The sequence below is a fragment of the Molossus molossus genome, unplaced genomic scaffold, assembly GCF_014108415.1.
Source record: "Molossus molossus isolate mMolMol1 unplaced genomic scaffold, mMolMol1.p scaffold_m16_p_10, whole genome shotgun sequence".
Taxonomy (NCBI): Eukaryota; Metazoa; Chordata; class Mammalia; order Chiroptera; family Molossidae; genus Molossus; species Molossus molossus.
The window spans coordinates 38,282,433-38,310,413 of NW_023425345.1; the positions used below are offsets into that span (position 1 = coordinate 38,282,433).

Consider the following 27,981-nt stretch of genomic DNA (forward strand, 5'->3'; position numbering starts at 1 on the left):
AAAGACTACCTTTGCTCCATTGTATTGCCTTGGTTCCTTTGACAAAGACCACTTGACTATATTTATGTGGGTCTTTTTCTCGGCTCTCTATTCTGTTCCATTGATCTATTTGTCTGTTCTTTCATCAGGACTGCATTATCTTGATTACAACAGTTTCACAGTAATTCCTGAAGTTGGGTAGTGTCAGTTTTCCAACTTTGTTATTCTTCAATGTTGAGTTCTCTTACTCTGAGTCTGTTTGTTGTCTCTCCATATACTCTTTGGAATCAGTTTGTAGATAGCCACAAAATGCATTGCTGGAATTTTTATTTATATTGCATTGTACCTGTAGATCAAGCAAGAAAAAACTGACATCTTGACAGTATTGAGTCATCTTAATAGTGAACATGGAGCATCTCTCCATTTATTTAGTTCTTCTTTGATATCATTCATTAGTGAGTTGTAGTTATACCTTTTATAGTTGTCTCACAGCCCTTTGATATTCTGTTCTGGTTTTATCTGTCTTTATTCTCTTTGCTTTTTAGCTTTGGAAGTTTCTATTATATCATCCAGCTCGGAGAGTATTTCCTCAGCTGTGTCCAGTCTATTAATGAGCCCATCAAAGGCATTCTTCATTTCTGCTACAGTTTTTTTATTTTTTATTTCTAGCATTTATTTTTTATTCTTCTTAAAATTTTATCTCTCTGTTGTTATTTGTCTGTTTTTGCATGTTGTCTACTTTATTCATTAAAATGCTTAGCATTTTAATCATAGTTTAAAAAAATCCCGGGTCTGATAATTTCTAACATTCCTACCATATCTGACTCTGGTTCTGATACTTGTTCAGAGCCTTCAAAATGCGCTTTTAGCCTTTTATATGCTTTATAATTTTTTTTTTTTTTTGTAAGGTGGGCATGAATACTGGGTAAAAGGAAGTGCAGTAAACAGGCATTTAATAATGTAATGTTAAGGTGTGAGGAGAAGAGAAGCATTTTAGTCCTATGATTGTGTCTTAGTCTTGGTGGGCCAGTGCCCCTGGGCTGTGAGCATCACCAGTGTTTTTGCCCCCCCCCCTCCCTTGGGTGGAATTGGATGCCTGGAGTGGAGCTGGGGTTGGTATCTCCCTTCCCATAGTTACCTTAACTCCAACAGGTTAGGCTCTGGTAAACTGAATGCAAGTCTTGTTAAGGAGAACAGAACGTTCTGGCCTATTTCAAATAGTTCCTCTTCCCCTTCACCTGCTGCAAGCACCAGGGGGTTGATCTTTGCTCCTCACTTGAGGTCCTGGAAGTAAAATTCATGAAAGTGTGCCCCCTCCAGCCCCATTACCGGGTTCTCTGGGGAGTTTTTAACTCTCAGAGTTAACCTAGTAGTTTGGAGGTGTCTGCTCATGGGTCCTGTTCCTGCCATTCATGAGTTTCTGTATCCACTTGTCTATTTCTCCAGTTTTGGTGGCAGTAGTTTGCCCTGTAAATTTGCTTCTCTGATACATTAAGAAAGATAGTTTATTTTTCAATTTGTTCATCTTTTTATTTGTTAGGAAAGAGTGGCAACTCATAGCATTTTTTTTTTTAACTACAAATGTTTTAATATAATTTAAATAACTGTGTAAATGTGATCATATGGTACCTTAACTTACATTTTAGTCTTTTTATTGTCTACCTTTGCCTGGTAGGCCTCCCTCTCACTTCCCCCACATGTATCATGGCCTCTCTTTCACCAATCAAGGTAACATGTTAATAACCGAGTATGTACCCTCCATGTTTTTCCCCAGGCCTTCATAGACCTATATATCCATGCACACAAGTACCTATTCAAACTTATTTGACATTGGTTTAATAGAAAAAAGATGATATTTGACATGGTTTTCAGCATGATACTTTCTTTACAACGTAAGCCTCTTGGAAATTACTGCAGTTCAACTGGAATAGCTTTAATTTATTCCTTTTAATGTCTTCTTAGTAAGTCAATAGAGAGGATGTGCCTTTAGTTAATTCAGCTGTAGCTCTATTGCCTTCTCAAAACAGGATTCTCAAAAGAATTCTCAGTAGCGTTTACAAAAGACTCTTGATGTTTATGATGCAAGGTTTCAGGAACCATCAGCTCAAAATACATTGCACTAAGATTCAGGAAATTTGAGTTCAGTCTTCACCCATTACACTTTACAATTGTGAATGGTGAAGTCATATAACTTTTAAAGACCTGTATATTTCTGTGGGGAAAAGGAGTCAAAAAAAAACAAAACAAAACTAGAAAGATCCATAACTACCTGCGTCGTGAAAAGGCCTGATAATGAAAACTATTTTTCCTTATGCAAAAGAAACTCTTTACTCGAGTATGAAACAACACTGCTACTGCTACCGCCTACCATCAACGTGAGTGATAAGACAGGTCCGGCTCTAAGACGCCCCAGGATCCCCGCACTATAAATGTTCCGTGGAATCCTTGCCCCTCGAAGGGTTGGGACTGTGCCAGGGGCGGGTTTCACTCCTGTCATTGTGTGATGGGATGAAAGTGAGGGCCCCAACTCAGTTGATTTTGAGTTAATCAAAAGTGAGATTATCTCAGGTTGTAGCCCTTACAAAGGGTCAGAGATTTGAAGAGAAAAAGATATTTCCCTCTGCTGTTTTTAGAGGAGTGAACAGCCATGCTGTGAGAGAGCACATGGTTAGGACCAGAGCGAGGAGAGCCTCTAAGAGTTGGAAGCAAACCCTGACCGAGGACCAGTTAGAAAATGAGGCCCTCAGTCCTGTAGCTGCAAGGAACTAAAACCTGCCAACAATCAAGCGGAGCTCAGAAAAGGACCCCCAGCCACAGAGGAGATCAGAGCCCGAGCTGCCATTGCGATCTCAGCCTTGTGAGACCCTGAGCAAAGAACCCAGTTACACTCTGTCCAGATGATGGACTTCCAGAACTTTGAGATAATAAATGGATATTGTTTTAAAACACCAAGTTTATGGCAATTGGTTATGCAGCAACAGAAAATGAACACAGTGACCTTAGCAAGATAAGACACAAAGTCCACTCTTCACCACTATAAAGATAATGAGCCCCAACAACTATCTTTCTAGTTCCAGAACGCTATATTTTTATGATTCCACTGTAGATCAAAATCAAACCTCTGTTTCCATGATACTATCAATCAATAGAAACAGTACGTTTGTTTTTTTAAATTTTTTTTTTTAAGATTTTATTTTTTTTTTAATTTTAGAGAGCAAGGAAGGGAGAGGGAAAGAGAAAAACATCAATGTGAGTGTGGGACATTGATCAGCTGCCTCCTGCACGCCCCCTGCTCCCTACTGGGGATCAAGCCTGCAACCCAGGCATACACCCTGACCAGGAATCAAACAGGCAATCCCTTGGTGCAAGAGATGATGCCCAACCATCTGAGACACATTGGCCAGGGCAGAAATAGTATTTGTTTAAAGAGAGAGTGTTGGGGAACGATAGCAATCTTCGTTCTAATACAGTAGAATAAATCTACTGTAATTATTCAAAATCTCCAACTTTAATATTCCATTAAAATGATCTGGTATATTATATTAGGTCTGGCACATTTTGTAAGTACTTTGATTTTAAATAAAATCTTCCAGGGATATTTACAAAGAACTTATTTTATGGGGTTGAACAAAGTGGTAAATCATTGAGCAATACTGAGGTAGACAAGACTTTGGAAGTAGACATCAGTTACTGTAGTAATCTATTTCTCAACAATGACCTTCAGCAATGGTGGTTTTCAGATAAAACCCTGGAGACTGCCCATTCCCCATTACCTGGCTCCTCCTCTCCCACCACCACCAAAATCACATGTTGAAGTTCTAACCCTCAGAATGTGGCCTTATTTGGAAATAGAAATGTGGAAGATGTAATGAATTCCGATAAGGTCATTGGGGTAAGGCTTACACCAATATAACTGGTGTCTTTATAAAAAGGGGAGATTCTAGCCCTGGCCGGTTTGGCTCAGCGGTTAGAGCGTCGACCTGTGGTCCAGAGAGACGCAGGTTCAGTTCCCGCTAAGGACACGTACCTTGGTTGCAGTTTGCCACCAGCCCTGGTTGTATCGTGCGGATGGCAACCACTCGATGTGTCCCTTTCACGTCGATGTTTCTCTCTCTTTCTCTCACTCCCACTCTATCTGAACAAAAAAATGGAAAAATGTCCTCGAGTGAGGGAAAAAAAGGGGGCGGGGGTTCTAACACCCACACGCACGCAGGAAGAATACCCTGAGAAGATGAAGGCACTGATCAGAGTGACGCTTCTACAAGCCAAGCACAACCAGAGATTACAAGTGAACCCACCAGAAGGGAAGCATGAAACAGATTCTTCCTCAAAGCCCTCCAAAGGAACAATTCGATCCTGGATTTCTGACTTCCAGAACTGCGAGACAATAAATTCCTGTTGTTTAAGCCACCCAGCCTGTGACCTTAGATATGACAGCCCCCACAAACTAATACATTATCCATATACAAATAGAATTTCTAATGGTGCTAATAAAATTATGATTTAGTATTTTATAATAACGTTGTATCTTATCTATCAATATTCAACTGAAAATGTTTTCTTTTCTCCTTTATTAATAATGCTGTCATAAACCCTGAACTTTATCCATATGTCATTTTTCTTTTTGTGGGTTATTTCCCTTGGATGCATTCTAAGAAGTGGGAATCCTTTACCAATCTTTTACTGTTCAGACAGTTAAAGAAAAAAAAAAAAATGTGAGTGACTAAATATTTTGTGCCTTGGAAATATGTGGCTAAATTGCTTTCCAAAGAGTTGCAACAATTTACCTTCTATGGAATGAGTGATTTCAACACTTTTTCACCAACATTGACAGTATCTTCTCAAGTACTGTCATAGTTTATGTTTTGAGGACACATTCAGATTTATTCTTGAGTACGGGTAGGGGTAACAGTATGTTTATTTAGTCCTAACTTTTCCACTCTCTCTTGCTTTCAGGCAGTCACCAGAGGAAGTTAGCCAGGGGGTCTTCAGGCTACCCTTGCCTTAACACATTTTACTGAAGAGAGTCCAGTAGAAGAGAATTCAAATTGGGTGTAAATTTTTTTTAATGCAAGAAATGGATCATGTCATTCATTGTAACCTATTGCATTGTATGCCTTTATTTGATGGTGATTGTTGTAATTAGTGCAATGACATTATAGAGCAACATTCATTTCTGGATTTTCTTAACGTAGCATATTTACGCGGGAATTGATTGCACGTTGTCCAAGGAATTAGGTTGGGTGTTTGCGGGTTTTCAGCGCATCCTCGATGAGAACTGTGACAGCTCCACTCACGTGCTTGTCCTTCCCTCTACAACTTTGCCCTGATGGCAATGACCAAACCTAACCGCCCCACCCCCTCCCCAAACAGCTACCAGGCTAAGAAACCAGGCGTCTTTTTAGAAAACCCAGAGAAGAGCTGCTGAGCAAAGCTAGCCTGCCAGGGTTCCTCCAGCCCGCATCTGACTCCCCGCAGTCTCCTATTGACTGCCCACTCCCACCGGCACCCCACGCAGATTTCTGTCTTCTAAACCTGGGTCTGCGTGAACCGCGCCTCCAGCCCCTCCTGGGTTTTTGAAAGGACACTGCTCTGGTGGGTCGTTGCGGGGCGCCCCCGCAGAGTTTGGAGCAGACAGATGCAAGAGCACCCCTCCCAGGGGTGTGCAGAACGGACGAGCTGAGTACACTCAGATTTCGGGCTGCCCTTTTGGCTAGGATGGGCGGGAAAATACGTGTCCTCCAAGCGTCCAGACCAGAACCTTTGACCCTTGTCTGTCTGTCTCTAGTCCTCTCCTCTCTCTCAAGGTATAAGAGCTCTCCTTCTTTTCCAGACCAGAAAAGGGCGCCTCTCCGTTCCCCTCAACCACTGATTGAAAAACGAGGCCGGGGTACCCTGGAGTAATAGTGGCTCTGCTCCATGCCGAATGAATGGAGGCTCGGGCGGGGCTGCGCGCGCGGCCGCCCTGCCCTCGAAGCTGTTGTCCACGCGGCCTGCGGGGCCCCCGCCACCTCCTCGCCCTCCTCCCGCCGGGGCTCAGGCTGCCCCGCTTCGCGCCCTGCAGGGAGGCCGCGGCGCAGCGAGGAGGTGGGGGGGAGGGTGGTTTCCTCCCGCCCCACACCCAGTCTCGCAGCCGGATACATAAGAGTGTCACGTTCGGGAGCCGAAAGACGGAGCAGTTTCCTTGTGGCTGGAGTACTTCCCGTAGCCTCGGGGAAGCGCCGGGATTTAGAGGAGCACTAGTTGAACCCCACCCCGAGCCGACGAGCAGGTATCCAGGGTCGGCAGCCCAGCCGCGGGCAGAGCCCCAGCCTGGGAAGGCAAAGAGCGGGCTGGGCTGGGCTGGGTGGGCAGGATGGGCGGGTCCCCGCGGGGCCCGAGGCAGGGTGGCATGGACATGGGGGCCGGGGGAGCACCGCAGCGTTTTCCGAGGCTGGACCCCTGGAGCTGGACCCGCCACACCCGCCTTCAGCGGGCGGTTAGGGCGCGTTGGGCGCCCGCCAACGTGGGGCGCGCAGGGGCGGTTACCGCGGCCCGCGGGGGTGACCGTGCGGAGCTGCTCCGGGGCAGCCGGGACGAGGGAGAAACGCCCGCCGTCTCACCAGGCCTCGTGGGCCCCGGGGCTGTTCCTAGAGAGAGCGCGCCGACTCCGGGGCCACGTGTGGCTCAGCGCCCGCCCGGGTTGCCCTACGCTTCCAGCCTCTGGACCCCGGGATCGCGGCCTCGCGCGCCCCTCGCCCCTTCCAGGGCTGCGCGCACCCAGACCCCCATTCGGGCTTAGATAGTGCCAAGCCCAAGGCTGAACGGGTCTGGGGCGCCGGGGCGGGAACTGTCCCGGTTGAAAGTTTCGACCTCTTCCTGTGGCCTGAGCATCGTGGAGAGAGCCGGGGAACAAGGACCAGAAGACTCCAGCAGGAGTAGCTGGCTTGTGGGAAGGCAAGTCAGGTTACTCGTTGGAATTCTGCAACACAGGTTCGCTGCTGCACACTTACGGCAATTCCATTCCATTAAGCGAAGTAATGACACACTGAATCCTAGAAATCACAGAAGGCTCCCCACCTGCAGCCTCCTAACTCTTTCAGCTTTCAGGATGGGTAGAATTATAAACAGATGAGTTCCCTGGTGTGAGCAACCAAGGCTTCTCCCTGGAAATCAAGAGTTTTGGCGGCGGCTTGAAACATTGTGCCCGTAGAGTGTCCCGGTGGCCACGAGCAGGAACAGAGTGGGCACAGCAGAGTGACCAGGAAGCAAATGAACCGTGCTTTTTCCACTTGTGAGAGGCTGCATCTAGAGAAGTTTGACACTGTGCAAATGGAACTCTGACGAGTACTCTGTGGATACAGTTACCCATCTCTCCATATGCCCATTTCTGAGTTGGAGATTTGGCTGAAGGGCATTTTTAGTCTAAAAGTGCACAGCATCTGAATACAATATTAAGGCAGCCACTCACACTGCAGGAGCAGGCTTTTCAGCAAAATCCACGTTTAGGAATATTTTATGTAATATTTCTAAGAGATGACTGTCACCAGTAGGGTGCAGGTCTTTTGAGTATTCTTTTCCTTTTTCTGAGGGGATCTTCTGCACCGGCTTTATTAACAAAATCCTACCTTACTTCAGTTCCTAACATTGGGTTATAATTATCTGTAAAATAGATATAAATTACCATGAGTTGGCAAATCTTCGAGTGATACACTTCTCCTTTATTTAAAGGAGGGAATGTGACATCTAATTACAGAAGAAGAGGGAGAACCTTCCTTTAAAGGAGTGAAAATAAATAGAATAGCTAATTTTTAGATATTACTTTGGGGTTTGTAAAGAATGTGGTCATCTTGAATACCTCACTGTTTGCTTTCCTATATTTTGAAGATGCATTTTTGAGTGTATGTCTTTCTGGCAACAGCTGGGCAGCCTCAACAATTTTCTGTTTTTGTGTTCATTCCCATGCAGTCATGAAAACTCTCTCATTCACGGTCTCCTGAAGGATCACAGGCAGTGAGCACCAGCATGCTGGTCCCCACCAATATATTATGACATTCTGGGCTCTGTGAGAACATTCACTACTCTCGAAGAAGCATTCTTAATACTTTATTGTGTTAACAGACCACTTAAAAAATCTGACAGAAGCTGTGGAATATAAAAAACAATCATAGAAAACCCTGGCTGGGTTGGCTCAGTGGTTCAAGTGTTGGCCTGCAGACCGAAGGGGTTGCGGGTTCTATTCCTGGTCAAGGACATGAACTTGGGTTGCAAGTTAGATCCCCAGCCCTAGTCCAGGGGTCATGCGGGAGGCAGCCAATCGATGTGTGTCTCTTACATCAACGTTCCTCTCTCTCTCTCTCCCTTTCCCTCTTCCTCCCCCTCTTCCTCCCTCCCTTCCACTCTATCTAAAAATCAATGGGAAAAATATGCTTGGGTGAGGATTAACAAAAAAAAAGGAAGAAGAAGAAAAGGAAAAGAAATAATCATATACACATTAACATAGAATTCTGTCTAAAATTTCAGGAGTTCGCAGTCTTCTTGATACCCAGCCACCCAAATATTAGCCATCCGGAGACCTCCATCAGGCCCAGCTGCATGAAAACACAGCTGTGCAGTGGCACAGGGCTCCTCCTTGGAAGGTCCCCACCCACGCTGGGTTTAAGTTCTGCTGTTACCTTCAGCTGTCTCAGTAACTTTCAGACAAACAGCTCCACATTTTCACTGTACGCTAGACCCTGCAAATCCTGTAGCCAGTCCCGACGCCAGGCTACCAACCCTGTTCTGAACCACAGCACTGTCTCATAGCAAGTCCACCTTTCAGGGGAATTCTCTAACACAAGTTAGCTGCTGCACGCTTGTGGCAATAAGCCCTCTATGCCCAGTTTCCTCGCTGACAAACTAAAGATAACAGACAATACCTTCTACTCTATTGATCTTAAAAGGTTGTTGTAAAGAAACACTAGGTAAAAGGGGAAGTAATTGTGAAAATGTCTACTTACCTTGAACAAGTTCTACGCTAACAGACAGTATTGTTACAGGCTTCACTTTTCAACTCCACTTTTCAGAAGTAAGTTGAGGAAGGTTGGCTTAATTTAATAAAAGGGTGCAGATCCTTTATAGCCCTTATATTTTGGTGGGGAGAAAGTAGCTAAGGTGTTCATTTTTAAAAATATTCCTTAAATATCACTATTTAGACAAAATTAAAAGTGGTAACACAAAGTACCAAGAATAATTTCTTGGACCCCCAAAGACACTTTCTGAATTAAGTTGATATTGGGATCTAGTTCATCTAAATATGGACCAGAGAGAAATTGAGTCAAAGATTGAAAATTTTTGAGGATGTTTCATTTACATTTTAAAAATGTATATTTTCAAAATCTTGAACATATCACTCTTTTATATATTCTAGGAGACACCTCGCAATATAAAACACACTTATTCCCTTATCAAGTCGTCTTCACCTCCTGTGAAGAGGAACTGAGAAACTGGGCAAGTCCTCTGTCCACACACTCCTCCCTTAATGACTTCTGTCTGACCTCAGAGCTTATCTTTATAGCAGCTTTCATTTCCAGCCTAATGGCAACACACTCAGAAGAGCTGAGGAAGAAAAGAGAGGGAAAGGAAATGGGTCAAACTCCCACATCAAAGTTTTACGATGGGGGCACTAGCAGGGGTGGATGGAGACACTTTCATGCAACTACTCTGTTCAGGGGCGTGCTGTATACTTTAGGATATGAAGTACCAAGTCCTGTGCTTGACAGGCTTATGACATCATTGGCAAGACAAAATATGTAAATATAAGGTGTGACTTAAAATAGCCTATGAGTTGTTACAAGCGTTCTAAGACTCAGCATGAAATGAATGGTACAGAAAATAAGTGCAGTGAGTTTCCAAAAAGAGACTAAAATACACTGAGATGGTTACTGAAGCTTAAGCAGAGAGTTACATGAAATGTCCCTTAAAGTTCCACTGCTCACAGAGCTGAATGAATGAGCTTTCTGGGTGATAAGTGCGCAAAATATGAAAATCTGGATGGGATTATATTTCATGTTAAGAAAAGGCAGGAGATAAAACCCTGAGAGAACTTTCTACTCGCTAAATTCATTCATATAATGAAAAAGTATTAAGCCCATTCTGTGACCAGACACTGCCAATTTTATAGCATTTAGTGTTAAATAAAGCAGATATGCTCCCCATTCTCTTGGGTCTTAGAGACATTTAAAAAATAAACATATAACAACGAATTGTTGAAAGTAGTATGGAGAACAGGGTGCTATGAAGTAAAAAACGGGTGACTCCCATTTGATGCTCTGGTAAGGTTTTTTGTGTTTTGTTTGTTTGTTTTTCACAAATGATTTAAATTGATATTTGAAAGAAGCATATGGGTTAACTTGGAAAAAAAAAAATTGAGAAATCAATCTGGACAGAGAAAATCGCGGTTGAGAAGGCTTTATGGAGACAAAAAGGCCAGAAGTGTGCAAGGGACGGAAGGCACATGGAGCTGAGTTGGTGAAGGTTTTGCTGACAGTCAGGTATGCATATGGGGGTGGGGGAGCCTGGTCATGCGAAATCTCACAAATCTTGAGAAAGATTTTGAATTTTGTTTTAGTGGGGAGCTTTTGAAGACTTTGAGGCCGGAGACTGATTTGTATTTTAAGGAGGTTTTTATGATTACCATGGGAGAATGGACTAGAAAGATTAGGGATCAGAAGGAGGAAACCAGCTAGGACGAAGTGCCGGTGACAGTACTGCCAGGGCAGATGGAGAAAAGGGGACAGAAGAGATGCATTTGGAAAGTAAATTTGATAGAACTTAGTGATGGAGAGGACGTAAGGGGTGGGCGAGGCAGAAAGAAGGGTGAGATATGTTTATCATCAAAAACAACAGACTCATGTGCATATGGTTTCGAGTTGCGTCTAAAGGACTGAAAAATGGCATGGAAACTGGCTAGCCCTACTTAGTTCCTCTAGACTCTAGAGTCGAGAAAGTAGACCAGGCTGTTGGGTAGAGGCGAGATAGAGGAAGGAGGAGGCTTCTGCTGTTCACACTATCATTTGTACTGTTGATTGTTTTTAAAGCAGGAATGTATTTTATAATTGTTTAAATGTTACCACCACAACAAATACGGCGCCTTTTTTTTCTGGCTTGAACACATGGATAGAATATGGGGTAATTTTCTAAAATGGCAAAATCTAGGAGGGAAAGGCCTGATCCTCACCAAAGTGGTCGTTCTAAAACAGAACTCACTCTCCTGCATAAAACCTTTGAATTCTTCCCCCTTGTCTATATCAGTGTTTCCCAAAATGTGGCCTGTGGATCATTAGTTTCTTGGAATATTAATTACAGTTACGTGAAAGAGAAAGGCTTTCCTGATCATTTAAGCTTGAGAAACACTTGATTTAACCTAGTTAAGCAGTTTTATCGCAGGAATCCTCCGAGCCTGTAGTATACTGATGCGCGTTAAGAACCATCAAAAAAGAAGAGGTATTTTATGCCACATTTCCTAGACTTATTTGACCTTGAAATGCTTTTTTAGCAGAACATCTGAGAGAATCAGCATTCAGCATAACATGCTTTGGGAAAAATGATGCCCTTGTATTAATAGATTAAACCTGTTAACATCTATAGCTCTCTATTAACCACCAGCTTCTCTTGTGTCTTTCATGCTCCTTGCTTGGAAGAAAGCAGGAGACTGTAATTGACTTTGTGAATGGGCTTTAAGTTGATGATGAAACTAATTCTGCTATATGGATACGAGATAAAGGACAGTCACAAGTAAGATCTGCAGTCTGATTAAAAACAGGTGGGTTTTTTTTTTATTGTTGTTGTTGTTTTAATTTCTACTTCCCATCAAGGCTATGCAGGGCCTGTCTGAGGTGCATTCCGTCAGGTCTAGATGACACGTGAGGAACCCGAAGCACAGACAGTGGGGAAAGCCTACACAGGGCCTCCTGTGCTCCGTGGCAGGTCTGGGCGCTATTTGATGTTTGCAGCATATCTCCTGAGGGCCACAGAATGGGAATAAGTAGGGCATGAATCTCATACATCTCTTCTTTCCTGGTTCCCAGTGCATTTGCACAGTGGTGTGGCCAGGAATGCAATCTGTGACCAAAGAACACTGCAACAGAGTAGAACAGAAGAAACAGGGTCACACGGCTATGAACTTGGCTGTGGCTTCACCCACGTGGTGCTCTAGTAAAGGAATCAGCAAACTACGACCTGAGTGCCAAATTTGGCCCTGGCCTGTTTTTGTATAATGCTTGAACTAAGAATGTCTTTTATATTTTTAAATGGTTGAAAAAAATACAAAAGAAGAAGACTGTTCTGTGGCACGTAATATAGGAAATGCAATTTCAGTGCCCAAAAATAAAGTTTCATTGGTAATCAGCCAATAGCATGCATCTATTCATCATATTGTCTATGGCTGCTTTAGTACCCAACTCATTGAGTTGTGACCTTTATTTATTTATTTATTTATTTATTTTTTATCCTCACCTAAGGATATATTTTTGCATTTATCTTCAGATAGAGCAGGAAGGAGAGAGGAAGGGAGAGAGAGAGAGACACATCGAGTGGTTGCCACCTACATGACCCCAACCGGGGTCAAGGACAAACTGCAATCGAGGTACATGCCCCTAGCTGGAACCGAACCCAGGACTCTCTGGTCCACAGGCCGATGTTCTAACTGCTGAGCCAAACCAGCCAGGGCCAGCAAAAGTATTTTCAAGCTGCAATTGACAATAGGTGTGCCCTATGGCTTTTAGACATATATTCTTGCCCTGTATTTAAGGCATTTTAACTCCCCAGGCTCCTCCAGTGATGGCCCCCAAACACAGGAGCATGGAATTGAGGGGTGGAGGGAGAGCAAAGGCCCTTCCCTGTGAATCTGTAGAAAAGGCAGAAATATGGGCTCCCCTACCACTGTGTCCTCCTCCACCTCAGCTGAGGAGTTGTTGAGTCAGTAACATTCACTGGTGAATAACAGGATTGATCATAGGAGGCAACAATAATATTCCCTCAGCTAAGAAATGAGAAAAAGTCATTGTGAAAATAGTCCACATTTTTAGAAATAGTGCTTTATTTATCACAGGTCAGTGCGAGGACATTCCACAAAAGTCAGCACAGGCCCAGGTGTTCTTGAGGACAGGATAGTTGGGAATGAGGAAGACTTTACATTACGTGTCTACGCCCGACATATTTAAAACCACTTAAGTACTTCAAGCAGAGTTAGACCTACCATTGCACAATATTGTCAGAAAACTGGAGAAATCTGTCCAGCTGTGTGTAACAATTCAGGGTGTGCATATGTTGAAGGCTTTCACTTATTATGTTGACGAAAGGACATTTAATACTATAAGATGTCTGGATAGTAGCAGCCTAGTTTTATCTAGTAATGAAAGCATCTTGTAGATGGACAGTACAGTCGGCCCTTGTTTATCGCAGTTAATCTACCGCGATAAATGAATTTCCGCGAAGTAGGGTTCTTTATTTATAAATCGAATATTTCCACAGTTGGAACATAGAAAACCTGTTTACAACCTTCTTTAGTCACCATTACACTTGTATTACCCAATATATTAGACAAAATAAGAGAAAATAAGGCATAGTAGATGTTACAAATATCATATTATTATTATTGTGCATTTAATTACACACACAACCACTAGCTTATGAAAGCAGTGCAACTTGTTCAGTGATGAAGTGGTGAAGATGAAGAGATGTACTGCACAGCAAAGAGCAAGGTTACTGCCCCCCTGAAGGAGCACTAGGAGCAGGCAGTGGGCGTCTGGGTGCAGGGCTGAAGAACATCGTGATGGGCAGTTGCTATACACAGTGGTGGCTAAAAATAGCTTCTCCGTCACTATGTATATTCATAGTCTACACTGTAGAATGTCTGAGAACCTTATCTGTACTTGGTCCAGTTGCCTCATTTTATAGAAAGGAAAGCCAGTCCCAAAGACATAAAGTAACTTGTCACGTATCTATTAAATGGATGAGTAGACTAGTATCCAAACCTTAGTACTGCAAATCCCATGACCATTCCATTCATTTATTCTTCAATTACTCATTCATTTATTTATTCTTTCATTCATACAGTCGACCATGTGTCAGACAGGGTGTTTAGCGCTGCAAATAGTGAACAAGTTAAAGTATCTCCTCCTAAGCTTTAGTGGTCCCTACTGAGCAATGTTTAACCAGTTACAACTTAGAAGTTTGTGATATATTTTCGTTAAGGTCCTCAGTGTGAAAACATAAAATATTCATATGTTTTTATGTTCTTTTCTTCCCCCTCCTCACCCGCCCCAGGCAATGACTTGCCTTTCCATAGCTCTGAGTAGTAAGGGTGTGATGGGAAATGGAGTTAAAGTAAAATATTATAAAGTCCATAGGGGAGAGAATGAAACTGTTTCCTAAGGAGACAATGTCTTCCTTTATTCACAAGTCCTGAGGATCCGTCAGCCTGTGCTTTCTTCCTCCCAGTTTCTCACTATTTCCCCAAACCTGTCGATGCAGTGGGTTCCATCCTCTGCTTTTCCTTTTCTTTCTGCCCCTAAGATAGACCCACAATCTCTTTGTGTTTTAAGTAATTAACTACAAATCACCCTGTGAAAAGATAGGGGAAGAGCAAAAACAGCCAATCTGGGAAAGTTACAAAGTTTCTAGAATACCTTTGGGTCTTGGCATAGAGCCACTAGTTATTGCTGCCTCCCGGTGAGATGACAAGTGGAAACCCTGTTTTCTTTAGCCACCCATCTTTATTTCCAGAAGAGAGAGCAAAAAAACCGACGCTCTGCCTTAAAAATCCTTACCGATGCTCTTAACCCTGGGTGAATATGACTTTTGTCTGATGAGAGGGTTTACAACTTTCAGCAGATTCTCAGAGAGGTCACGACAGAAGCAAGATCAGAACGTTTGGGAACAATCAAGTTACTCATTTTTCCTCTTTGAAATATTCCACACCTGGGCCACTGCCAGGTGAGGAACGAGCCCTTCTAATAATTCCTCACAGGGCCCAGAGACTGTTGGGGAGGCGTAGGTTTTCATGTTCTTCTTCAGTGAGTCCCATGATTCAGAGCACTACGTTGTCCCGAAGCAGGAAAAGGACCGTGGCGTTCCCCTCCATAGCACCTTCCATTCTTTAGAGGAGCTTTGCCAACTGTGTACGATGCTAGTTGAGGGGTGTCTGTGTGTGGGAGGGGGTCCTCTAGTGCACAGGAGCCTTTAACATCACCTTCCCTTTCTGCCATCTGGCTGGGTGTCCATAGGCAAGATATTTGACCTTTTGGTCTTTCCAATGTATTAGTTTGCTTGGGCGGTTGTAACAAATACCTCAAACTGAGTGGTTTAAATAACAGAAATCTATTGTCTCACAAATCTGACACTGGAAGTTAAAATCGTGGGTCAGCAGGTTGGTCCCTCTGAGGGTTGTGAGGGAAGGGTCTGGTCCAGGCCTCTCTTTCTGCATTGTAGGTAGCTATCTTCGCCCTGTGTGTTCACTTAGTCTTCCCTCTGTGCACGTCTAAGTCCGTGTCCACATGTCCTCTTTCATGAGGAGACTAGTCATTTTGGATTACAGGCCTACCCTAATCCAGTATAACCTCATCGTAGCTAGTTACATCTACAACAGCTTATTTCCAAATAAGGTCACATTCTGAGATCCTGTGGTTTAGGACTTCAATATATGAGTTTGGAGCAGGGGGCACAATTCAACCCCTAACACCCAGGAAAGTAATACTGACTCCCCCTTACTACCGTGGAATATGGTGATGAAATTATATTTACTAAGTATTTTTGTGTTACAAAAAATAAAAATAACCCCCCCAAAACAACATTATACGCATTGTAGGTATGAGTTCATAATGAACATAAGTAATAACTGTGGCTTCATCAAGAGTTTTTTCTCCATGTGATCTTTATTATTTTTATGAGGTATAATTTACATGTGGAAAAGTGAATAGACTGTAAATGCAATAAGTTGAACACATTCGAGCATCTCTTAGATTCCAGGTTCCAGATCAAACAAACAAACCAAACACTTGGGTACTCCATAAGCCCCCATCATGCTCTCCTCCACTCACTACTTATTTGTCCCCCAAAGGAGCCACTCTTCTGACTTCTACGTCATAGATTAGTTAGATTCAAACATAGATTAGCTTTGCCAGAGTTTATATAAAGGAAATCCTATTGAATACTTTTTTTAGTGTCTGGCTTTTTCACTCAACATCATGTTGGTGAGATTCACCCAAACTGTGTAAATCTGTAGATCATTCTTTCTCACTGCTTGCTGCACAGTGCTCCATGCTGTGAATAGACCACATTCAGTCCCTCTGTTCTACTGTTGAACAACTGTGTCCTTACCGCTATGGGATTCTTAGGGATAGTGCTGCTAGAAACATTCTTGTGATTGTCTTTGTACACATTTTGTTGGGTGTACCTAGGCATGGGATTGCTTTGTAAAGAGGGCTTTACTGAAATCTGCTGAAGAGTTTTCCAAAGCGGTTGTAAGTTTATACTCCAGGAGCAGTAGTTAAGAGATGTCCTTGTTTCAGATCCTTATCAACACTGCTTGATTTCTGTCCTCCTTTTAGCCATTTTGGTGGGAAAATGGTTGTATGGTATATATTTGTATGGTTGTATGCTTGTTTATATTTCTTTGATGATGGACAAGATTGAGTACCTTTTCATATTTGTTTGGGTCTTTTGGGTATCTTCTCTTGAGAAGTGCCCAAGTGTTTATCCATTTGTCTGTTGTCTTTTTTACAATGATTTGCACATATGCTTTACACATTCTAGATACAGTTCCTGTGTTGAATACATGTATTTTGAACGTCATATCTCTTATCCCAAATGTGGCTTTCCTTTACAGTCTGTTAATTTTTTCTTTTCATGAATGTAAGTTCTTAATTTTCATCAAATATAATTTATTAGTATCATTCTTTTGTGGTTAGTGCTTTTGCCTACTCTTAGGACAGAAAGAAGTTTTCTTCTAAAGAGTTCAATGTTTTGTCTTTCACACTAAGGTCTATCCATCTGGAGTTAATTGTATTATATGATGTGAGAAATAAAAATGCATTTTTCCCTTTAGAAATCCAGCTGACTCAACACTATTTATTATAATTTTTCATATGATTCCAAACACTGGGAAACCCTCAGTTAGAACGAACAAATTTAGGCATAAAATCATTTAAGATCTCACCCAGCCAGTGCAGCTCACTGGATTGAGCATTGTCCCATGCACCAAGGGCTCACCAGTGTGATTCCGGGTTAGGACACATGCCCAAGTTTCAGGCTGGATTCCCAGTAGGGCTCATGGAGGAAGCAGCTGATCACCTTGATGTTTCTATCACTCCCTCCCTACCCTTTCCTATCTCTCTAGAAAAAAAAAAAATCAATAAAAACATAGTTTTTTTGAAAAATGAAAGTAAAATCTATTTTACTGTCATGACTTCTGAAGCCCACTGTGACTATGAATACTCTAGGACCCTCCATGTTAAGATCAAAGTACTTCCTTGACCTGTTTGTAGGGATCTAATTTCTGGTCTAAGGGGTTAGGTAAAATAAAATAAATTAGTTTATTTCACCCTTAAAAGTCCAAATAGAAAATTTAAAACAATTTGGGTCTGAGATATAGTGACTATGAAGAGAACAAAATTACCATGTCAATAGTGCGATAAGCTCATGACCAAACATTTAGAGAACAACAATCAAAAGGCTTATCTGTGGTTGTTAAGGAAGATAAATGAAGGGCGTACCTTTCTCCATTGCTCTTACAACTAAGTGTCTCCTTAGTTTCCCCAACTCACATCAGCATGGGAGATGGCTGGACTAAGGAGACATGGAAGGCAGGAGCATTAGTCAGATGGCCATTCAACAAATCTTTATATAGTGATTACAGTCAGGCGTTATGTCAAATCCTGTGAGAATAGTAAAATAGTCACTTCCCTTAAGGCAGTGGTTCTCAATCTTCCTAATGCCATGACCCTTTAATACAGTTCCTCATGTTGTGGTGACCCCCAACCATAAAATTATTTTCGTTGCTACTTCGTAACTATAATTTTGCTACTATTATGAATCACCATTGGAAATATGTGTTTTCTGATGGTCTTAGGTGACCTCTGTGAAAGGGTCATTCGACCCCCCAAAGGGGTCGCAACCCACAGGTTGAGAACCACTGCCTTAAGGTATTTGCAATCCAGTGGCAAGAACAGTCCAATAATTAGTCACTTACATCCAAAGTGATATTTAATGAGGGTTCTGAAAGTTTGGCAGATTAGACTTTCAACTCAACCTAGGGTGAAGGGAGAATTAGGAACTGCTTCCCCTTTAAAGGCATTAAGCCTGAGCTTTGCCCACTGAAACAAAGGGCAGGTGGCCGGCCAGGTGGTCTAGGGCATGGTTTTTGGAACTAGTCTACAACCTGTGAGACCCAAGGTAAACCACTAAATTCTCTGTGCTTCAGTTTTCTATTTGTCAAATGGGGTTTATAATAGTAAATGCCGTAGATTGGAGTTGTCGTCACATGGAAGCGTTTGGTCCCGAAGCTCCGGAGAGGCAGAGGCATGATCCATAGCTTTAGCCTGTGGTAGGGAGGGAAGAGCGGACCAGAGCCCAGGAGCACCGGCTCTCGCCCAGGCTGCTACCGCCTGGCTCGGTGACTCTGCACTGGCGAAACGACTAGGTCTCTCTCAAGCCCCTTCCAGCTGTCACACCCTGTGACTTTGCAGCTCCTGCTGAGATGGACTTAAGAAATAGTATTTGGATTCTGGTCGTAGAGAAATAGAAACAGAAATCAAATGCGATGCTGAGGTTTCCAGGTGAGGGCCTGGTGAGCAGTGGTGCCAAAAGGAACCGGCCCGTCAAGAAGAGACAGGTGTGTGTGGAGGCGGGACGACGGGGCACAGATTCGTAGACAGCATTTTTAATTGGAAGAAACCATTTCTGTCATTTTAGTTCAGCGTGACAGAGAGGTGGTGTGTTTCAGTAACCAATAAGAACCACGGAAACAGAAGCCCGATGGCCTGGGCCCGGCAAGTTCCCGGAGCGCTCTGCGTCTGGCTCGTCTCTTCGGCGCAGTGCAGACACGGTGCAGGTGAGCCACGCACAGCTGCTCTTTGCAGGTCAGAATGGTCGGGTGTTGGCAATTTTACGTGTTTCAGCCTAACAATAGACCGATGGACACTTTCTAAGGGGTTGTACTGAGAAATAAGTGAATTCATAAGTGTCACATGCTAAGGACAGTGCTTGACGCATAATAATGCCCCAGAAGTGTGTCCCTTATTGTTAAAGACTATCTGGATTATTCAGAATCCGTTGTACCCAGTTTAATTGGGCAAGAACAGTTAGGCATTGCATAGTACATCTATCTGCTCTGGCCTCGTCCCCATCCTGACGTTTGGGCAGGAATCAGGACCTGGATCAGATTAGTCTGGGAAGGTGCAGTTGGCTTGCATTTCCAGGTTGGGCTCCCACTGCCATTTTGCTTATTTCCAGTGCTTTCATCTAGATAGGCATAGGTTTTTATTCCAAAGGGAAACTTAACATTAAAGTTTCTCAACTGAAGCTGCTTTCTCTCCCGGCACCCTCCCTCCCCAGCCCAGCCCTTGGCATCAGGGGGCCTGATTTCAGTCTCCTTCAGAGCGTAACGTTGGTACTCACCGTTTACCAGGCACCAGGCTGCCCTGCAGGGAAGGTGGGAGGAAGGGACGTCTAAGAGTGGTCCGGGGTGGAGACCCAGCACAGGGCAGAACTGAGAGGAGGTGGAAGGAGCCCCGGCCAGCCCTAAGCCCTGCATTAGGGAGTGGGACCGAGGCAGAGGCTACGGGAGAGCCATGCCCTGACTGCAGGACTTTGCACAAATGTTGGTGTGTTTGTATGATGAGGATCCAATTGTGCATGAACCAAGGTACAGAAAGATATTAGGCAGCAAAAAGAAGAGGAAGTTGAAAACCTGCCTTTCCTGACTTTTAAAAGCAGGACCAGCTGCAGTGTTTTGCAAAACCGTTGACTGGTCGTTGCCCAGTGTCCCACATAGTAACCATGACTCACACTGTTGGGTTGATATAATATAGGTCCTCACTGGTGACTTGTCTTTTTACTTTCTTTTTCACATGTCTTAAACAACAGGGGTTCTTACTATTAATGTTGGTGTATTTGCCAAATGTTTTCTCTTTGTATTAAGGTTTTTGGGTCTTGTTTAAAGAGAGCCCTCCCTGTCTACGTCATGTGTTAAGCTGTGGGTTTGTGAGTGCCTCCTCAGTGAGAGTGTGGTTTCAGACTCATGGTCGCAACGGTCGCTTTCCTCTAGTTGGTGCCAATGTGGTGACACAGTTCAGGCAAAGGAAGGAAATACTGTAACGATGACAAGCAGGATGCCAGGTCATGACTGATTAAAATCACCCTTGCTATGTACTGAATGTTTAACAGGTGTAAGGTCCTATGCGGGCACTTCGAAAACCGAACGTCACATCAATCCTGGGGATTATACATTTTACAGACGATAAAACCAAGGCTCGCTGATTTTAAAATATGGTCATTAGGCAAGCATCAACATAAAAGTATAGTCATTACTGAAGCATAACTTCAGGTAAGAGAGAGACTGCCAGCTAAACAATCTATTTTGAGAATGTCTTTGATATAGAAACACTCCCATTGTTTGGATAGTCTAGACATGTTTGTATTAAGAGTAGCATCATATTTTCCTGAAAATCAACAACAATGAAAAATGATTCTGTATTCGTTTTCAGTGGAAACAGAATCACGGGTTTGCCTTTAGTACCAAGAGATGATGTGAAGAGCAGTTGTACCAATAAGTAAATATTTCAGGCTGTTGAGGATAGAGTCTCCTTGAAAATTCCATATTTGAGTTCCTAGAGTTCTATTATTCTAACATGTGGTGGTGAAGAAAAAACTGCTGAATGGAGTGTTATCAGGTGTACAGTACAGGTGTCCTTGGGTGCAGTTATACAGGAAAATCAGGAAGCAAATGAACACCTGGTGAAAACCCTTTTTATCTTTATTACCTATCGGAGTTAGAAGACTTCAATTTCTATGATCAAAATTTAAGTCCTGGTTCTGTCACTGGTATAGGCCTTCGCCAAATCACTTGGCATCTCTGCTCCTCAGTTTCCACATGTGCGGATAAAAGTATCTACTCTGGTTACCTCCCAGGATTGTTGTGAGAAAACACTGAAATGTGCATATGAAGAGTTTTATGAACTCTTAAGATAAAGGTCAAGACAGTATAAGAGTTGCTAATGTTGCTAGTATTAATACCACATAAGACTGACAATTTTGTGTGGATAGGCTCTAATATCTACGTCTATATATAATTTCATACATGAATAATAATAATAATAATAATTTAAGTTATAATTTACACTCCTTGGAGGACTTTTGAATCCACTATTTTGTAAAAGCCTCAGAACAACCAGTGAGTGGGCAAGGCGTTCTCCTGCCTTTCCACGTTGTTGACACAGATCTCTGCTTTTTAAACAAAGCAAAGCTTTTCTTCTTCCGCAACTTCCATTGGCCCTTGTTGCTGTTACTTTTCACCTCCAGCTCATTCCCTGAAGTTTGTGAAATATGTGCTCCTGTATGTCTATTTCTTTCCAACTTTGGAGGGTGTCGTTGGTTTCCACACAGCACTCAGTGCCTTGGCCTCACCTCCTCATCAGCTTTCGGTTCACACACCAAGGCACCTAGATTTAGAAACCTCTTCCAAGGCCAGCCCTGGGCTTCAGCACTGCTCCAGACCGCTCTGCCTGAACTCTCTCAACCTGACAGTTCACATGTGGACAGCAACATTCTGTGCTTCCGGCTCTCTCCTTTTATTTTCCCACCAAAGCTGCTGTTCCGATTCAGCAAGACCTCCAGTCATTTGACTTCTCCTCACCAACACGTTCTCTCTCTCTCACCCACTTTCTCATGTCCCTGAGGTCTTTCTGGTTGTATTCCCTCTGCAGCCTCGGTTCATTCTTTTAACTACTCCCTTCTCATACTCCTTCCTGTTTCCGCTACTCCTGATCTTTTTCATTTGTTTCTCCCTAACTCTATTGTTCCTACCCCCAAATCTGGATCTTGCCAACAATCCATATGCCCTGCTCCATCCACCCACAGTGTTGCTGGAGAGCGCCAGTTAAGTAGTGGTTCATCTTTTTTATTTTTTTTCCCTTAAACACCTAAATATTTTTATTTTTATTTTTTTTTAGTAGTAGTATGAATTTTTTTTTAATCCTTACCCGAGGACATTTTTTCCATTTTTTGTTCAGATAGAGTGGGAGGGAGAGAGAGGAAGAGAGACAGAGAGAGAAATATTGACGTGAAGGGACACATCGAGTGGCTGCCACCCGCACGACCCAACCAGGGCCAGGGACAAACTACAACCGAGGTATGTGCCCTTAGTGGAAACTGAACCCAGGTCTCTCTGGACTGCAGGCCAAATCTCTAACCACTGAGCCAAACCGGCCAGGGCAGGAGTGTGAATATTTAATAAAAGAAATATTTCATGATAAAGAGAACAAAATAATACACATACCCAGATTATTTGAGTTCTTTTCCCCTTCTTTGCCAGTCATGATTCTGCCTCATTTCTTTTTTTTTCATTTTTATTTTATTTTCAATTAATTAATTTATATTTGTTACAGATGTTTCTCCTTTTTCCCCCACTGACCCCCCCGCCGCCCTGCCCCCAGCTCTGTTGTCCATGTCCATTGTCCACGCACACATGCATGTAAGTTCTGTGGTTTATCTGCTGCTTTCAGCTTCTCTGCTTATTTCTGGTCTAGTTTTATTCCTATCTAGAGCAGTAGTTACAGATATGTACCCTTTTCCCTGAGCACCTTTCTTTACTTGCATCTCTTTAACTGACAAAATACGGGTTGCCTCATACTTCTTAGATAGAAGTAACCAAAGATCTATCTTAGGTTCTGCTCCAGCCTACAAACTTATCTACCTCCCACCTACCCAGCCTTACCTCTCTTTTCCTCCTTTTCAGAGGATGAAATGACCTTCCTGTCTTCAAGGTTGACCACTCCATCTCTTCTACTAATTTCATTTCCTCTGAGCTTCTTTAGAGCCTCGGTTCGACTTATTCATTCTCTCCTTGTTTTCTGTCTAATTCTTCTCAGACTCTGCATATGCTCAAGTATCCCATTTCACCAGCAAATGAACTCCCCCCCACACACACCCTCAATAGTACACCCTTCCATTATCCTCTTGCTACCGTGTGCCACTACATCACATTTCTTCCTATGGTTGAGCTTCTCCAAAGGCATTTTACACTAACTGTTCTAATTAAGTCATCTGTCTAGAGTTGCCATATAAACTACTACAATCAAATAATAGTTGGTGAATTTTTCTGGGACTTTATTTTCGGTGCTTTTTTCAGTCACTTTCTTCTTCTCTGTTGACATTTTACCTTCCTCAATAAGACTGTTTGCTTTGGATGCGTATGCAAACATGACTTGCTGTTTTGACCAATGACTAGAGCTGGTATTGGAGCGCTAGCCACAAAACTTCATGTTGGAAACAAGAAAGCTTGTTTTCTTGGTAGGAATTGTGAGGGGGGAAAACATACACATTTCTCATTATCATTTACTATATGAAATTCTTGGAGAAATGTTGCATCAAAAAGAAACTATAGTCAAAATAAATATGCATAACCTCATAGATGAAATTAAAATTGTTTCTGTACTTGAGATTCCAAAAAGTACCAGAGGGTGAGTTCTTGATAATGTATCAGTCTAGACTAAACACAGATGTCAGAGGAAGCCATTTCTTTTTTTCTTAAATATTTTTTTATTGATTTTTATAGAGAGAGAGGAAGGGGGAGAGAGATAGAAACATCGATCGGCTGCCTGCTGCACGCCCTCTACTGGGAATCAAACCTGAGACCCGGGCATGTGTCCTGACTAGGAATTGAACCGGGACCTCTCAGTCCATGGAACGATGTTCAATCTACTGAGCCACACTGGCCAGGCAGAAGAAGCATTGCTTCACAGTTTATCCTGGATTGAACCCGGAGACCAATTAGGAGGTGCTGACCTTTGGTGCTTGTTCCATAGAAAAGGAGAGTGCAATATGATGAACCTTTACCTCTGTTGACAGAAATAAATGAGATTTATGATATTATAAGGTGACATGGGAACCTTTTATTGTTATCACATGTCAAGTTACCATGCTGATAGTTTTGGCCAACTCATTTCTGGGGGTGGGTATAGTGGAACGTCTGCTGATGGGAAAGGCCCCGAGGCACACCGATAGTGCACGTCTGCGGGCCGCAAAAGCCAGTTTCTGTGGGAGAAAAAGGCTCAGAGAGAAATGAACAAAAAGTAATTCAAATTATAAATAATTTAATATTCATCTTATAAAATGCTAGGGTAAAAAATGGAAAAGATAAAATGTAATATCAAGTGTAAAAATTAGGTGACCTCAGTTTATGAAATGTTAAAGGATGAATAATTTAAATATTGAACTCCTTTATTTTTATAAAGCTGTGAACCTGTTGGGTAAGTTTTCCAAAGCACTGACCATAAGAGATCACTTTTTTATGATCTTCATTATCAAATTTTATTTTTCAGCTCTTGCTGCCCATGAAAATTTTGGGAAAATGCTTAGCAAATTTGTTTAAAGAGAAAATTTAATTCCTAATAGATAAAAACGATTTTTTAAATCCAGTGATTGCAAAAGGTAATCGTTGCTATTAAAGCAAGGTGTACACTTGTTTTCCCTGGTCAAGTTATCGACTGGGTTATGTGTCGTGTCCTCAGAGCGGCTGGCCTGCCACTGAGCTGGGGACACGCCAGTCATAGGAATTCCAGCTGAGTTTGGGTAAGAACAGCAAAAGCAGGCAGGTAATTTGCCAGTGGCAGAGACAATATTTTGAACATTCTTATTTAGTTTGTATTATTTCCTTCAACCTAGAAAAGCTCTTTCAGAAAAAACAAAAAAACAAAAATAACCATCATTTTTATTTAAAGAAAATAAAGGTTAGAAGAAGCCATTATTCTAGAGGAAAATAAGAACTGTAGTGAACTCCCCCTTATATTAACAATTGCTGTGATATTTGAACAACAACAACAAAAAAACTAAAATATATCGTTACTTACGACAAAAGCTGAGAAAATGACGCTATGAATATCATTTATGCAAGGTGTAGGTGTATTACCCTTGCCCAGGGCCCCTGACCTAGTGTGGCATCCTTTAGGCCGTCTGAATCCTGCCTTAGCCACTTCACCTTCACTTGGGTCTTTGCCCACAGCAATGTCATAGAAAATGGCAAAAGGGAACTTTTACATAAATCAGCTGAATACTCTTTCAGAGAAAATGTGATAGGTTTCATTGTGGAGAAGCCAGAAACTATCAGTTTAATTCTTATTCTTTAACAGTGAATTTCATTGAGCCATCCTGATTTTCAGCCCTTCATCAACTTGGTTAAGCAAGACAGATTTATACCCAGCCATCACCTCGCAAAATGAAGCAACAGCTAACCTTCCCTAGAGCCAAAGGGCTTTCTGGAATGCAGTAAAAGAAAAATAACCCCAGGAAGAGCTTGAAGAAATTTATGAACAATGCAACAGATCATTTAGAGGTGATGTTCAAATACTCCCAGAGGACACCCAGTCATCCAGGCACTTGACACAGATCTCTTTGGTCTCACTGCAATCCTCTCTGGCTGATCTAGAGCTAGAGTAGTAGAACAGGTGAAGATCTGCCATGTAAATGCCAAATAACCTAGGGAGCAAGTAACAGGAAGCTGGCTGTGGCTTGTGGTCTGGATGAAAGATTTTTAAGAGAGGCTCTGCTTTTATGAAACTTTTACTAACATGGTATTGATACTACTAACATAGTTTGCTGTGAAAAACATATGGATAGAAGAATGATGCCACTGAAAACCATATCAGTGAATCTTTGCACCAATCCAGAGTCATTTGTCCAGGAAAAAAAAAAAGTGGATGTAACTAACTTTTCTGGGCTGATATAAGAAGGGCTATCCTAGACTTTTCCCCTATAGGTGGATAAGTAACAAGGTGTTTAACTGAACTGTAATCAGTTCACTCACTCATAGATCTCAGATCTGGATCAATCCCAAGTAAGCATTTGCTCTGGGGTCTATTATGGTTATTTTATAGATATGTCCCAAGATTTCCCCAAGGTTGCACATAATCATCAACTTTACCATCAAATAACAATTGTGATATAAGCCTAAAACATTTAGCAACTGTATTTCTGTCCAGAAGACAAATTGCCTTTATGAACATGAATCAGACAAAATGAAGCAAAGAAAATGGAATTGATCTATGCTTTTGATATGAAAGAGCTATTTAGCAATACAGAAACAGTGGATAATCTACACCTTGCCTGCAAAATGTCAGGTGCCATCAGTGCTACCTCCTGTGAGACACATTGCTGATGGTCTTGCTCTATGGAGGCTAACCTAATAATTCTCATCTGGTGGTCAGTGCAAAATTAATGGCTCTCAGAAACAGTGGTCTAAATGGATGCATGTCTGTTACAACAATTACAATGATAAAAGTAAGTATAAAAAAACAACAAAATTGATTTGCTATACTGCCACTCGTTTATGGTCTTAAAACTTACATTAAGTGATCTTTTTTTTTAATTTTAAATCTTTATTGTTGGATGTAAAATGTATTACAGATGTTCCTCATTTTCCCCCCATTGACCCCCTTCTCCCCCCTCCCGCCCCCCTCCCGCCTTTTCCCACACTATTGTCTGTGTCCATTGGTTATGCATATAAGTTCTTTGGTTTATTTCTTCCCACCCCCCAACCCATTTCCCTTTGAGATTTGTCAGTCTAGCAATGAATTTGTACTTCTTAATCCCTTCACCTTTTTCCCCCATTCCCCCAAACCCCCTTTCATCTGGCAACCAACAAAAGTTCTCTGTATCTATGAGAATGTTTCTGTTCTACCTGTTCATTTTGTTTGTAGATTCCATTGTTGATAGATATGTATTCACTGCCATTTTGTTTGTTCATATATTTTATCTTTTTCTTCAAAAAGACCCTTCATCATTTCATATAATAACGGTGAACTCCTTTAACTTTTTCTTGTCTGGGAAACTCTTTATATGGCCATCGATTCTAAATGACAGCTTTGCAGGATAGAGTAATCTTGGTTGTAGGTTCTTGCTTTTCATCACTCTGAATATTTCTTGTCACTCCTTTCTGGCCTGCAAAGTTTCTTTTGAGATATCAGCTGACAGCCTTATGGGAACTCCCTTGTAGGTAACTAGCTGCCTTTCTCTTGCTGCTTTTAAGGTTGTCTCTTTGTCTTGAACCTTTTGCAATTTGATGATGATGTGTCTTGGTGTGGGCCTCTTGGTGTTCATATTTGGGACTCTCTGCTTCTTGAACTTGTATGTCTGTTTCCTTCACCAAGTTAGGAAAGTTTTCTGCCATTATTGTTTCAAACAGGTTTTCAACTTCTTGTTCTCGATCTTCTCCTTCTGGCACCCCCAAAATGTGAATGTTGGCACGCTTGAAGTTGTCCCAGAGGCTCCTTACACTATCCTCATTTTTTTTTATTCTTTTTTCTTTTTGCTGTTCTGATTGGGCATTTTTTGCTTCCTTATATTCCAAATCGATGGTTTGCTTCTTGGATTTACGTACTCTACTATTGAATCTGTGTAAATTATTCTTTATTTCAGTTAATGCCTCCTTCATTTCTGACTGTGCATTCATCATTTCTGACTGGTCCTTTTTTATGCTCTTGAGGCCCTCACTAAGTTCACTGATGTTCTCACTGAGTACATTGAGCATCTTTATAAGCAGTATTTTGAACTCAGCATCTGTTAGGTTGCTTATCTCCATTTCACTTAGTTCTTTTCTTGGGGTTTTGTTCTGTTCTTTCATTTGGGACCTGTTTCTTTGTCTCCTCATTTTGGCTGCCTCCCTGTGTTTGTTTCTGTGTATTACTTAATGAGTGGTATGGGGCTAGCTGAGACCAGATGCTGCTTGTTTGAAAGAATTTAGGAAAAATCTGAAGCAGGATCCAAGACTGA

General features: G+C 42.2%; 1 protein-coding gene across 2 annotated transcripts in view; it reads left to right on the forward strand.

Moving 5' to 3' along the window:
* The first annotated feature begins 6,117 nt into the window (after window positions 1-6,117).
* The window catches only part of FAR2 (fatty acyl-CoA reductase 2), a 113,849-nt gene continuing 91,985 nt past the window's right edge, over window positions 6,118-27,981 (forward strand). The window contains exons 1-2 of one of the 2 annotated variants that reach the window (XM_036252854.1): window positions 18,840-19,048; window positions 25,344-25,546. The gene's annotated coding sequence lies outside the window, so the exon portion shown is untranslated. Of the gene's footprint in view, window positions 6,251-18,839; window positions 19,049-25,343; window positions 25,547-27,981 lie in introns of those variants that run through there. The other variant, XM_036252853.1, reaches the window with a different exon arrangement.